We start from the raw sequence: 13,806 nt of genomic DNA on the forward strand, positions 1-13,806 counted from the left end.
TTATTATTATTATTATTATTATTATTATTATTATTATTCCGAAACGCAGGTCACCTATGTGGTGTCAGCTCAAAAGAAGTCTCCGGAGGGCACTCACTATTATTATTATTATTATTATTATTATTATTATTATTATTTATTTCTATTTATTTCTTCCTTAATCCGTTTACCCTCCAGGTTGGCTTTTGCCTTGGACTCAGCGAGGGATCCCACCTCTACCGCCTCAAGCGCAGTGTTCTGTAGCGTGAGACTTTGAGTTGGCGGGATACAGCTGGGGAGGAGATCCAGTACCTCGCCAAGGCGGCCTCACCTGCTATGCTGAACAGGGGCCTTGTGGGGAGATGGGAAGATCGGAAGGAATAGGCAAGGAAGAGAGAAGTAAGCGGCCGTGGCCTTAAGTTAGGTACCATCCCGGCGTTTGCCTGGAGGAGAAGTGGGAAACCGCAGGAAACCACTTCGAGGTTGGCTGAGGTGGAAATCGAACCCCCTCTACTCAGTTGACCTCCCGAGGCTGAGTAAATCCCGTTTCACCCTTCGTACCACTTTTCAAATTTCGTAGCAGAGTCGGGAATCGGACCCGGGCTTCCGAGGGCAGCAGCTAATCACGCTAAGCACTACACCACAGAGGCGGACATATTATTATTATTATTATTATTATTATTATTATTATTATTATTATTATTATTATTATTAAAATATTTTGCCGGGTTGAGTGGCTTAGCTGGTTGAGGCGCTGGCCTTCTGACCCCAACTTGACAGATTCGATCCTGGCCCAGCACGGTGGTATTTGAAGGTGCTCAAATACGTCACCCTCGTCTCGGTAAATTGACTGACACGTAAAAGAACTCTTGAGGGGCAAAATTCCGGCACCTAGGCCTTTCCGAAAATCGTAAGAGTAGTTAGTGGAATATAGAGCAAAATAACATTACTATTACAAATATTTTATATTTTGGTAGATGAAGAAGTGGAAATGAGCTCGCAATCGTGCGAAAACCGGGTATAGAACAGCCGTTCAATAGCACTCAATGACCCTGTTTAATAATAATAATAATGATAATAGTAGTAGTAGTATTAGTTTTACGTCTCAATGACTATTTTTACGGTAGTTACCGGAATTTTGTCCCGCAGGAATTCTTTTATATACCTGTAAATCTACTCACACAGAGACTGGCGAATTTCAAGGCCTTCAAGTACCACCAGACTGAGCCGGTATCGAACCTCCCAACTTGGGTTAAGGCCAGTGCTTCTACCATCTGAGCATCTCAGCCCGGTAGCCCTATTTAGCTCCCCTAACTTGATCGCTTTGACTTTGAACGACATCTCTAATTCAGTTTACTTGTATGTTCAAAGTATGTCATACAGAGGGAGTCTATATAGCGAAGACGGTTTCTGTCGAGAGGTTAATCTACATGGGTAAAAAATCAATATCGGTACCTATTCGGAAAACCTCCAAGAAGCTTTCACTTTCTTTATTTTCTTAAATAGTCTTCTTTCATAATTCTTAGTATTTTTTAAAAAAAATGTACATTATATTATTTCATACACGACTGGAGCCACTCTGCATAAATGCTACTCTAGTAAAATTGTGTACTTCAGTTATTTAGATTAAGGCCTCCGAGTATGTTGACAATTTCTAAAATAAAATAAAATAAAATAAAATAAAATAAAATAAAATAAAATAAAATAAAATAAAATAAAACATAGGTATGACTTGCTGGCCACACGACAGAGGCGGACATATTATTATTATTATTATTATTATTATTATTATTATTATTATTATTATTATTATTATTATTATTATTATTATTATTATTATTATTAATTGACGACTATGTTTCGAGAACGTTTCCCTGAATATTGGCTTATATGGTGGATTATAACCGGTGTTTTAGTCTGAAACGCTATAATCTCGAAAACTGTAGTCCATTCGAGAGAAGTGATATTGGATTTTTACTCATATATTTAACCTCTCGAAAGTTCGACAAAATTGGCGTCCAACCACATTACAGACTTCCCTTGTTAGTGAATACGGACTTACAACTAGAATATATAATTTAACATAAAAAATAAATAAAATGTACCAGACGGTAACGCGGCGCAGCTGGACATTCCTGCCTTCCTACTGGCTTGCCCACACTTAGGGTTGTACACTTCAACCTGTAGTGACTAGTATCAATTTCCTAATGATAATATTTTTCGGGGTCTTGAAGAGGAAACAGGCAGCTAATGTTTTGTATGAAGTCTTCTTGTAGAACACAGGTTATGGTTCCAGCGTTTCAAGGTAGGTTTGGCATGGGAAGGTGAGGTGAGGGTCAAACTTTCCTTGTAAGATCATTTACTGCCAGAATCACAGCTACTGTATGTTCAGGTCTACTTACATTTGTAAGCAATTCCGGGTCTACCTATATCTGTGAGCAGTTATTCTTCTTCTTCTTCTTCAAAAACGAATTTCCTAAAATCACGAAGGAGAGAACCCGCCTAACAGAGAGTAGCCTCCATCCACAAATAACAATGGTTACTTATGAGGTAACTTCACATTTTGAAACAATAGTGTTATTTTTTTGCGTCCCACTAACTACTCTTACGGTTTTCGGGGACGCCAAGGTGCCGGAAGTTTGTCCCGCAGAAGTTCCTTAACGTGCCAGTAAATCTACAGACACCAGGCTGACGTATTTGCACACCTTCAAATACTACTGGACTGAGCCGGGATCGAAGCCGCCAACTTGAGTCCAGAAGGCCAGCGCTCTACCACCTGAGCTACTCAGTCCAGTTCAGATCCATGGCCCGCTGTGACAATGACTAATGTAGATAATTAAATGAAAAAGAATAACAACATAAATGAATACAGTTTAACCGAAAAAGATCTAATATTGAAAATATATTTATTCCTTATTTCTCTTGATATATATGTGAGCAGTGACGGTAGAAGCGGTGTTCGTAGTTTACCTCTATGTTCTCTTTCACTTCAGCGGACGAGCACATCTTCAGTTCTTTATTCTGTGTCGAGCGGGTGGTATTCATAATACACGTACGTCATTACTTAGCGACGTTTAGCAACCGCTACGGGAGATCCGCCGGCCTGTGTTTTATACATTCTACTTCGGCGATATCGAAAGTTAAACTATGTGTTACACACACAATAAGACCTCACACGCAAGCTTAATGTGCATCATCTTGAGGATATGTTCCTTATTTAATTCAACATCGATTTAATCAATCGAAATGAATTTGGAAAAGGAATCACAGTGCAAGGAGAGAAAATCAAAACTATGATACTGTTATTTTATCAGAGTCTCCAGAAGACACAGAGGAATTTCTGAATGGCATGTACGCGATCCTAAAGAAGGAGTATTAGATACAAAAATAAAATCCAGAACGAAAGTAATGGAATGCAGTCAAATAAACTCAGGTAATGGAGGAAATATTAGATTAGGAAATGAAGTCTTAAAAGAAGCAGATGAATATGGTTACATGGCTATAAGTATAACGAATGATGACAGAAGTAAGGAGGACACAAAATAGAGACTGGCACAAGCAAGATGACTTCTCTTAAGAAAATATTCAATACATTGATATACATATTAGACTTTTGTCTGGAGCGTGGGCTTGTATGGAAGTGAAATATGGACAATATCTAGCTCAGTAAGAAGAAGAATGCTGATAGAGAGATGGGCAGATACAATCACGAACGAAGAGATACTGAATCGAGGGAGGAGAACGATTTGGTAAAAAAAATACGGAAAAAGGGATGGAATGACAGGACACCCAGGATTTGCTCAGTTAGTTAATGTGGGAAATATAGACGGTAAGAACGGTAGGGGTGGACCAAGGCATAAATATGACAAACAGATTAAAGTAGATGTAGGACGTAGTAGTTACACAGAAATGAAAAGATTAGAACAGGACAGAATGCCATGGAGAGCTGCATCAAACCCGCTTATGGACCGATGATCCAAACAACACATCAGCAAATTAACGACCGTTCCTATCGTGCAACTTTGGAAAGTTACTGATGATCAAATAAATAATGTTAGGATTTTTACGTCCCTGTAACTACTTTTCTGTCTGTTTTCGGAGGCGCTCATGTGCCGGAATTTTGTCTTTTGCGTGCCAGTCTGAGCCATTCAGCTCGAGTAACAAAAGATCTGGTCTTTGCAAGTTTTCAATAACTTGTTACAGCAGTGCTAAACAAGAGAGGCAAGAAAAAAAGGAAAACACAAACGGGACGTAGTGAACTCCACTTTATCACTTACTCACTGGAGGAAGTGCTCTTTATGGAAAACGTGATCCAAAGTCTCGAATTTTAAGCTAGTGCGTCTTGATATAATTTGCAATACGGCACGCGGGCGGCTGATCGTCATGTTTATTGGTGTAGAAAAAAAAAAACGTTCTCTTAAAATGATCCACAGCAAGTTACGGCTACTCGGTCATATACAGTATATCGGTTATTTCAAATTATTTCGGTCATGTATTATGTTTTCTTCATTTTGAGTTACGACGAAAACATGATCAGATATATGTATATAATGAAGTGCCTGTGGAATGCAAGATACTAATACACATAATAACATAATTTATGGCATGCAGAGACTGTTTAAAACAGGGGCCTTTTAACTACTCTTTTTATTATCTCAATACAGTTTCCTCATTGCCGTTTAAAAGCAGGTCAAATGACTACGTAGTACATTCTACAAAGGGATGTTTGGATCAGAGGTCATTCACCTAATTGACATTCACGTGTGCACTACATCTAGTGTTTTGGCGGGAAAGGCGCGGTGGTAAAGCCGTACCTACCGTGATATCCTCACTGGTGTCCGACATGCTGAAGGTTGCTGGTCGTCGTGTTGAAGCTTGGGAGTTAACTGCGTCTTGTCACTCGAGTCGAGCTACTACCCCTTGGGCCGAGGACGCATGCGCAACACACACCCTCGCTATTAGATAATTGAGAGGTGCGACGCAGTTGAATCGAGCAATGAATGTGCGACCCTGCGTGAGTAGCATAATATCACTCTTCGAGCCCAGGGAAGAATCTTTTTCTGTAGGATTTGAGGCTAGAGAATGATGGTGTGGTTAGGAATCGAAACTAACATTCCAACAAATATCTTTGCGGTTAAGGGGAGCGCAGCTGTGAGCTGGCATTCGGGAGATAGTGGGATCGAGCCCCACTGTCGGCAGCCCTGAAGATGGTTTCTTATTTTCACACCAGACAAATACTGGGGCTGTACTTTAATTAAGACCATGGTAGATTCCTTCCCATTCCTAGGCCTTTCCTATCCCATCGTCGCCATAAGACCTATCTGTGTCGGTGCGACGTAAAACAACTTGCAAACAAGTTATATCTTTGCGGTCTTAAAAGACCCAAGAGGGACAGAATGTTGTCCTTGGAGAGTTTAGAAATAAGAGGTCGGGGTAAGGGCTCGAATCCCATTGTAGACTATGTAAGAACAACATTCTCAACAAGGCGGCCGCAGTTCAAAACCCAGTGCATGCATATAGGACTTTCGCAATTAATAATAATAGCAATACTACTACTACTAATGATAATAATAGTAATAATAATAATAATAATAATAATAATAATAATAATAATAATAATAATAATAATAATAATAATAATTACGTGTGTCTATTCCTTGCCTGGAGCAGACCCTCCAACGAGGGGTGGAGGAGATGGCATCCGCCACGTATGGGAACTACGTGTGTTTGCAGCGGAGGATAGTGTTGTGTGTAGTGTGTGAGTTGCAGGAATTTTGAGGACAGCACAAAGACCCAGTCCCCGAGCTAGGGGAAGTAACCATTTAAGGTTAGAATCTCCGACCCGGCCGGGAATCGAACCCGGAACCTGCAGGTAACTACGCTAACCATACAGCCAAGGAACTGGACTTTTATAGAAATGAAAAGTCACGATAATAATAATAATAATAATAATAATAATAATAATAATAATAATAATAATAATAGCTGGTTTACGTCGTCCTACCGAGTTGGCCGTGCGCGTAGAGGCGCGCGGCTGTGAGCTTGCATCCGGGAGATAGTAGGTTCGAATCCCACTATCGGCAGCCCTGAAAATGGTTTTCCGTGGTTTCCCATTTTCACACCAGGCAAATGCTGGGGCTGTACCTTAATTAAGGCCACGGCCGCTTCCTTCCAACTCCTAGGCCTTTCCTATCCCATCGTCGCCATAAGACCTATCTGTGTCGGTGCGACGTAAAGCCCCTAGCAAAAAAAAAAAAAAACGTCGTCCTACTCCTCAGATAATTGGTCAGCGTAGCAGCCTTCGGTTCAGAGGGTCCCGCGTTCGATTCCCGGCTGGCTAGAGGATTTTAATCGCGTCTGATTAATTTTTCTGGCTGGGGGACTGGGTGTTTGTGTTTGTCCCAATGCTCCCCTCTTCATATTCAGTCAAAACATCACACTACCAACCACCACAGAAACACTCAATAGTGACTACATCCCTTCATGGTGTCAGGATGGGCATCTAGCCGTAAAAGAGGGACAAATCCACATGTGCGATACAGTTCGCATCCGCGACTCCACAGGTGTGGGAAAAAGTGGTAGAAGAAGATGATTCGTAATTTACGTTTTAATTTATTTGCTGTCCGACTCCTTGGCTGAATGGTCAGCGTACTATTCTTCGGTTCAGAGGGCTCTGGGTTCGACTCCCGGTCGAGTCTGGGATTCTAACCGTTTCTGATTAATTCTTCTAGTTCGGGGACTGGGTGTTTGTGTCTGTCCTAACACCACCCTCCTCATACGCATTTTCGTGATTACATCCCATAGGGTTGGCGTCAGGAAAGGCATCCGGCCATAAAATGGGGCCAAATCCACATGTGCGGCACAGTTCGCACACGCGACCCCACAGGTGTGAAGAAAGGTGATGGAAGAAGAAAAAGAAGCAGAAGAAAAAGAAGAAAAAGTTAATTTCTGTGCTATGCTACTTTAGGCAAGCATTATTGGTGGGATACCTCCCAGTACTGTACTTGTTATATAATAATAATAATAATATTATTAATAATAATAATAATAATAATAATAATAATAATTTTCCGCCTAACTCAGTATTATGTTAGTATCTAACAAGAACATCAAAGGCAAGTGAATGCACTTTTCATTCTCTCAGATAATGTATACCCGGAACCATTTTGAGAAGAAAAGTCGAATCAATGTCAGTAATGAAGCGTACAGTGTCGAGGCATATGGCGAAATTATATAAGCAGAATTTCAGGAAACGACACTCTGAAGGAACAGCAGGTCGTGGTGATTCTAAACAGGTACCTTACCGTTACGGTGGTCGACAAGAACAGTAGAAGTGGAACTTACCTGGAAAGAAAAGAAAGAAAAGGCCATTGTTAGATAGTTGAGCAACCAGCACACATTTGTTTCTATTATAACTTATTTTATTCTACTTTAACTTTTAAACTCATACTCGCTTAGTGAACTGTCATAGTTTAGAACCAGTTTTATGGAGTAGACGTGTCTACTCCACCTCCCCATTTTGCGAATCACCAGAAAATGGGGGGTGAGTATTAGTTTATTGGCAATTAGTGATATACAAATAACAGTCCAAAAGCAAACAGTCAAACACAGTTGAAGGAATTACTTTACGGAGTACAAATAAATGAACAGAAATACTACTAGCCGGAATATACCAGGCGGCCCGCGAGCGCCGTACTTTCTGCTTACAAATGTCCCGCATGCACTACTGATGCATGGGATGCCTAATTACTTGTTTTCGAAGGAGCGCTACAGCGACGAAATAGGTGTGTGGAAGACAGACGTCTGTTTGGAAACTCTTGTGCATACCGTCTGCGAGCTTCGGCTGCAATCCGACCAAATTCTCCATAGATTAAAATGCAGTTTGTGTATTCGTCGTTGCTGAACACACTAGCCAATGTACTGCTGCTGTACCATACACCAGCCTAGTACTATGCGGTCGAAAACGAGTTTTACTAATGCAAGGGATTGCATTAGACGGGTAGCGCTGAGGAACGTGCTGCGAGCGACCGTCCTTTTTAAAAAATATTTATTTATACTTTTAAACTGACAAAAAACAAATTAATAATTGAACAATAACTAGTACAAGCAGAATAAATCAAAACTTTTTTAAAGTTTCAAATTAATTATGCACATTCAATAGAGTCACTGTTCCTTTCTTCTATTTCTTTTGCACGTTCACACTGTAATTCTGGAGCACTCATTTTGAGAAACCGCGCTTGCACTTGGTTAACATAGGCCAGCTAGTTTATTGTGTAACACGCTGTGCACATAACACCCTAGTATCAGCACTACTGCACTGTTCAATTCAGACCGGACAGTTGTTATCTCTTCATATTCTGACGTAACCTGCCTGCTGGTAGTAGTGCCTCTGTGAACATCAGTTAGTAGATATCCCATTCATTATTTGTGCATGTGGGACATTTATAATTACTGTAGAAAATACGGCGCTCGCGGGCCGCCTGGTATATATTAAAGCGGACAACCAAAACTAAATCAATATTAATACAGAATCAACACTAAAAGTAAAAGTAATATCGGCCATAGTCATTTTAGTCCGAGATGTTCATCGCTGATTCTATACTGTTCCATAATTTAGAATCGAAAAAAAAAATGAAATGGCGTATGGCTTTTAGTGCCAGGAGAGTCCGAGGACATGTTCGGCTCACCAGGTGCAGGTCTTTTGATTTGATTCCCGTAAGCGACCTGCACGTCATGATGAGGATGAAATGACAATGAAGATGACACATACACCCAGCCCCAGCGCCAGCGAAATTAACCAAAGATAGTTAAAATTCCCGGGAATCGAACCCGGGACCCCTGTGACCAAAGGCCAGCACGCTAACCATTTAGCAATGGAGCCGGACTTAGAATCGAAATTTTGTGTTGAGTTCATGCATGGTTACGAAACCTCACAATTACCTCCCCATTCAAACGTGACATTTAAGAAATCAGTCGTTTTCCGTATATTCATTTCAACAACAAGCTTGATATCACATACCACGAAAAGAACCGGAAAGAGAAGTGGAATACCACAGTTACACAATGTACCTTATTTCTGGAAAAGTACCAGCATGCCGTCTTAGAAGAATACTTAGTGTAAAATGGCAGGACCTTGAACAAAGATCAGTATCTTAGAACTGGCCAATACTAGCATTAGCACTGAGGCAATGATAATCAAACATCAACCTCGATGGATGGGCCATATCAATCAATCAATCAATCAATCAATCAATCAATCAATCAATCAATCAATCAATCAATCAATCAATCAATCAATCAATCAATCAATCAATCAATCAATCAATCAATCAATCAATCAATCAATCAATCAATCAATCAATCAATCAATCAATCAATCAATCAATCAATCAATCAATCAATCAATCAATCAATCAATCAATCACCACTGATCTGCATTCAGGGCAGTCGCCCAGATGGCAGCTTCCTTTTCTGTTTTTTATCTAGTCTTTTCTTAAATAATTGCAAAGAATTTTGAAATTTATTGAATATCTCCCTAGGTATATTATTCCAATCCCTAAATCCTCTTCCTATAAACGAATATTTTTGTTTTGTTTCCTATTTGCTTTACGTCGCACCGACACAGATAGGTCTTATGGCGACGATGGGACGAGAAAAGGCTAGGAGTTTGAAGGATGCGGCCGAGGCCTTAAATAAGGTACAGTCCCAGCACTTGCCTGGTATGAACATGGGAAACCATGGAAAACCATCTTCAGGGCTGCCGACAGTGGGGTTCGAACCCACTGTCTCCCGAATGCAAGCTCACAGCTGCGCTCCCATAACCGCACGACAAACTCGCTCGGTGAAGCCCCATCTAGTTGCAAGGACAGAAATCGTGCCGGCTGCCGAAGCCTGTCGCACTCCTCTGGGGCAATGATTAATGACTTACAGATGAAATTAAATGATACTGGAGAATGTTGTTGGAATGAAAGATGATAGGGAAAACCGGAATATCTGGAGGAAAATCTGTCCCGCCTCCGCTTTGTCCAGCACAAATCTCACATGGAGTGACCGGGATTTGAACCATGGAATCCAGCGGTGCCGCCTGAGCCACGGAGGCTCTTCGTTTGATACTACATTAATTCAATCCCGAGTAGGCCTAATTGTAATGTGAAGTTGATGCTTGAGATACACTCCTCAGCACTTCAGTCATATCACTATGGGAGAAAATGGGATGAAGGGAGAACAGTTATAATGTAACTTCGTAATATGAAAAGTTTGTTAAGAAATAAACATAAATAACGCATTACGTCCACATGTCAACATTTTTGCAAGAATTCTGTATAGAAAAACTTTTGTCAGAAAATTGTACACATTCAATTGACCAATTAAATGTTGAAACTTTTGCACAGTATTTAGAGCATTTACCGCACACACTTGTTATTGGCAGCGAAATGAACGTATTTAATACGGCGCAGAAAGTGTGATGTAATCCCACCGCAGGCTGCCTCTATGCGATATTTCCTGTCCTCCACAATTGTAATTGCTGAGGAGTGTATCTGAAGCCTCAACTTCACTTTACAATTACTGGGGATTGAATGAACGTATTACACTCTAACAAACGACATTATTCATTTTTCTCAAGCTTTCAATATTCTAATGATAGTCGGGGTTCCCACTTAAAAATGCGTAAGTTTTTGTTAAAAATTATACTTCCGTACATTTTTAATTTATTGTATCCACCAATTTCACGATCCCTATCATAACGTTCTGTCTGCTAAATTTGTTTTTCAAAATTCCTTGTTGTTTAAGAAATATTGGCGGTGGTAATGATAGGTGACTCATACTGTACATACGAGTATTTAAAAACACGTTTGGGGTTTCTGTTGAAACAATTTGAACGTATGAATGTCTATTCTTTCTTTTTCTTTCTTAATCTGTTTACCCTCCAGGGTCGGTGTTTCCCTCGGGCTCAGAGAGGGATCGCACCTCTGTCGCCTCTAGGGGAGTGTCCCGGAGCGTGAGACTCTGGATCGGGGGATACAACTGGAGAAGAGGACCAGTAGCTCACCCAGGCGGCCTCACCTGCTGTGCTGAACAGGGACCTTGTGGAGTGATGGGAAGATTGGAAGGTACAGGCAAGGGAGAGGGAAGGAAGCGGCCGTGGTATTAAGTTGGATACCATCCCAGTATTTGCCTGGAGAAGTGGGAAACCACGGAAAACCACTTCGAATATGGTACTCGGTTGACCTCCAGAGGCTGAGTGGACCTCGTTCCAGTCCTCGTACCACTTTTCAAATTTCATGGCTGAGCCGGGAATCGATCTCGGGCCTCCGGGGGTGGTAGCTAACCACGCTAACCACTATACCACAGAGGCGGACATGACTGTCAATTTCGATATCTATTTCCCAAAGATGAACACCATAGTGAAGCGACAACATTGGATGACTGACGAAACTTTGGCACTGGTTGAAATGAGACAGCATCCGGCTCACAGTTACAGATCCAGAACCACAAGGAGGACTAATGGAAAAAATGAACATTGATATAAAACAAGCTTGTAGAAGAGACAAGAATGAACATATTAAGAAACTATGTGCAGAACTAGAGGCACATGCGACAAAAAATCACAGCCCAGAACTGTACGACAAGGTGAAATACTTAGCACGAGAGTTTATGCCTGACTCAGATTATTAATGACAACCCAGGGAATATCATCACAAATGCAGCGGGCATCGCCTAAGTATGGAGAGAATACTGGATCAAGCTGTTCACTGATGACCCACAACCAATGCCAGGTCACCAGAACCCAACAGACATTGAACCTACGATCCTTAGATAAGTAGTGGAACGTACAATAAAAAGCTGCGGAACCGGAAAGCACCAGGCCAAGATGGAATCACAGTTGATATCGTAAAGAACATGGCTGATATAGGTGTCGACATTCTCCACAATTTATGGCAGAAGATATGGACATCTGGAAATTGGCCGGACCAGTGGTGCCACTCCATCTTCGTACCACTGTTCAAGAAAGGTTCTCCACTTGACTGTGCAAACTATCGAACGATAGCCCTCATCTCCCATGCCACTACAATCAAGCTCACGGTGCTGAGCGAGAGGCTGAAGACCTTCTTACTTCCACATGTGTCAGAGGAACAAACCGGGATTGTTCCAGGCAAAGGAACTCGTGAGTAGATCCTAAACATCCGGCAGCTCATAGAGACGACAAGGGAGTACAATATTAAGATGTTCCTATGCTTCGTGGATTACAGGAAAGCCTTCGACAAGGTGAAATGATCAAAGCTCTGGGCTATACTCATTGACGCCGACACATTTAGTGTACCTGATTCAACAATTGTACTCTTCGAAAACTGCGACAGTGAGAGTTAATAGCAACTTCTAAGGCATCTTTTCTACTACTGCTGGAGTGCGACAAGGTTGCATTCTCTCCCCACTCTTATTCAGTGTATACAGTGAGTACATTATGAGGGAGATTCTCGAGGATTGGAGTGACGGCATCAGAGTTGGTGGCAGGAAAATTAACAATCTCAGATATGCGGATGACACTGTGATTATTGCAACAGATGATCATAAACTAGAAACCATCATGCGGAGGTTAGACGAGCGAAGCAGAGAAGATGGTCTTGAAATCAACAATAAAAAGACCCAAGTGATGATTGTAGATCGTTTTAATAACAGAAGTCTTGCCATAACACGAATTGTTAATTATGAGGTTGTCAGTCGCTTTGAGTATCTCGAATCTATTGTCACAAATACCGAAGACTGTGAAACTGAGATCCGTAAGAGCATTGCGATTGCGAGAAACTCAACAGCAAAACTTACTCGCACCTGGAAGGACACCTCCATCACTTCCAAGACAAAGCTCACCCTCATTCGAACACTGATCTTCCCTATCGCCACCTATGCAGCAGAAACTTGGACGATGAAGATGGCGAATCGCCGCAGGATTGATGCTCTAGAAATGTGGTGCTATAGGAGACTACTGCGAATATCATGGACAGCACACCGTATTAAAGAATCGATCCTGCAACAGCTTTGCATCAGAACAAGACTGTCGACTCGTATCTACCAAAAAAACTCAGATATTTTCGTCATATTGCCAGAAGACAGGTGGCAATGGAAATACTTATCATAGAGGGAAAAGTTGACGTCCGAAGACCTAGAGGACGTTCACCGTTACGATGGATGGACCAGATCAAGAGTTTGACCATGATGAGCTTACAACAAGCAAGTCACCATGCCCAAAACAGACTCCTGGAGGCAGATCACCAAAAGGCTTGTCGCGTGATGCCACTACATCGTTACGAAGGATTGGACTCAAGGAGAGATAATTTGTCTCATTCCCTTAGAATCATTTATAGAACTTTAAATTTGTTTGTTATGTTTTGTATTTTTTGCGGCAACCCATGCTTATAATTAGCCCTATAGAGAAAATCTAGTATCCAATAAATGGGTCAGTCACCACGAAGGCTTATAACACAGTGTGTGGAGAGATGGTCTCAAGATGATAGGGAATGAGTTTGTGCTGTGCTCGGTAGGATCATGTATAGCAACTGTTGCAGGCGCTACTTCAGCGAGACCGAGATATTTCATCGTCTTGGTTCCTGCCAGCATGGCGAAACTCCGCGCATCGATAGACATAAGAATCTCCATCGCCCAGGCCCTTAGAAGAACAGAATTCACCAGCCATGAAGAGATCCATGATTTAGCAGAGAATGATAGCATTCAGAGGATCGATATGATTGCCTACAAAGACAACAGCATAGGCTATATAATAGATTGAGCAGCCCGCCTCAAATCCTCCGCGAGCCAACTTGTTCATGAGAA

At 41.4% G+C, this 13,806-nt stretch overlaps 1 protein-coding gene across 3 annotated transcripts in view; it reads right to left on the reverse strand.

The window, feature by feature from the left end:
• Positions 1-13,806, reverse strand: part of LOC136857891 (uncharacterized protein ZK1073.1) — a 405,857-nt gene that overhangs the window by 90,485 nt on the left and 301,566 nt on the right. The window contains exon 1 of one of the 3 annotated variants that reach the window (XM_067136931.2): positions 4,798-4,822. The exons of the other annotated variants lie outside the window; for them this stretch is intronic. The gene's annotated coding sequence lies outside the window, so the exon portion shown is untranslated. Of the gene's footprint in view, positions 1-4,797; positions 4,823-13,806 lie in introns of those variants that run through there. 3 annotated transcript variants of the gene reach the window in all.

The sequence above is a fragment of the Anabrus simplex genome, chromosome 1, assembly GCF_040414725.1.
Source record: "Anabrus simplex isolate iqAnaSimp1 chromosome 1, ASM4041472v1, whole genome shotgun sequence".
Lineage (NCBI taxonomy): Eukaryota > Metazoa > Arthropoda > Insecta > Orthoptera > Tettigoniidae > Anabrus > Anabrus simplex.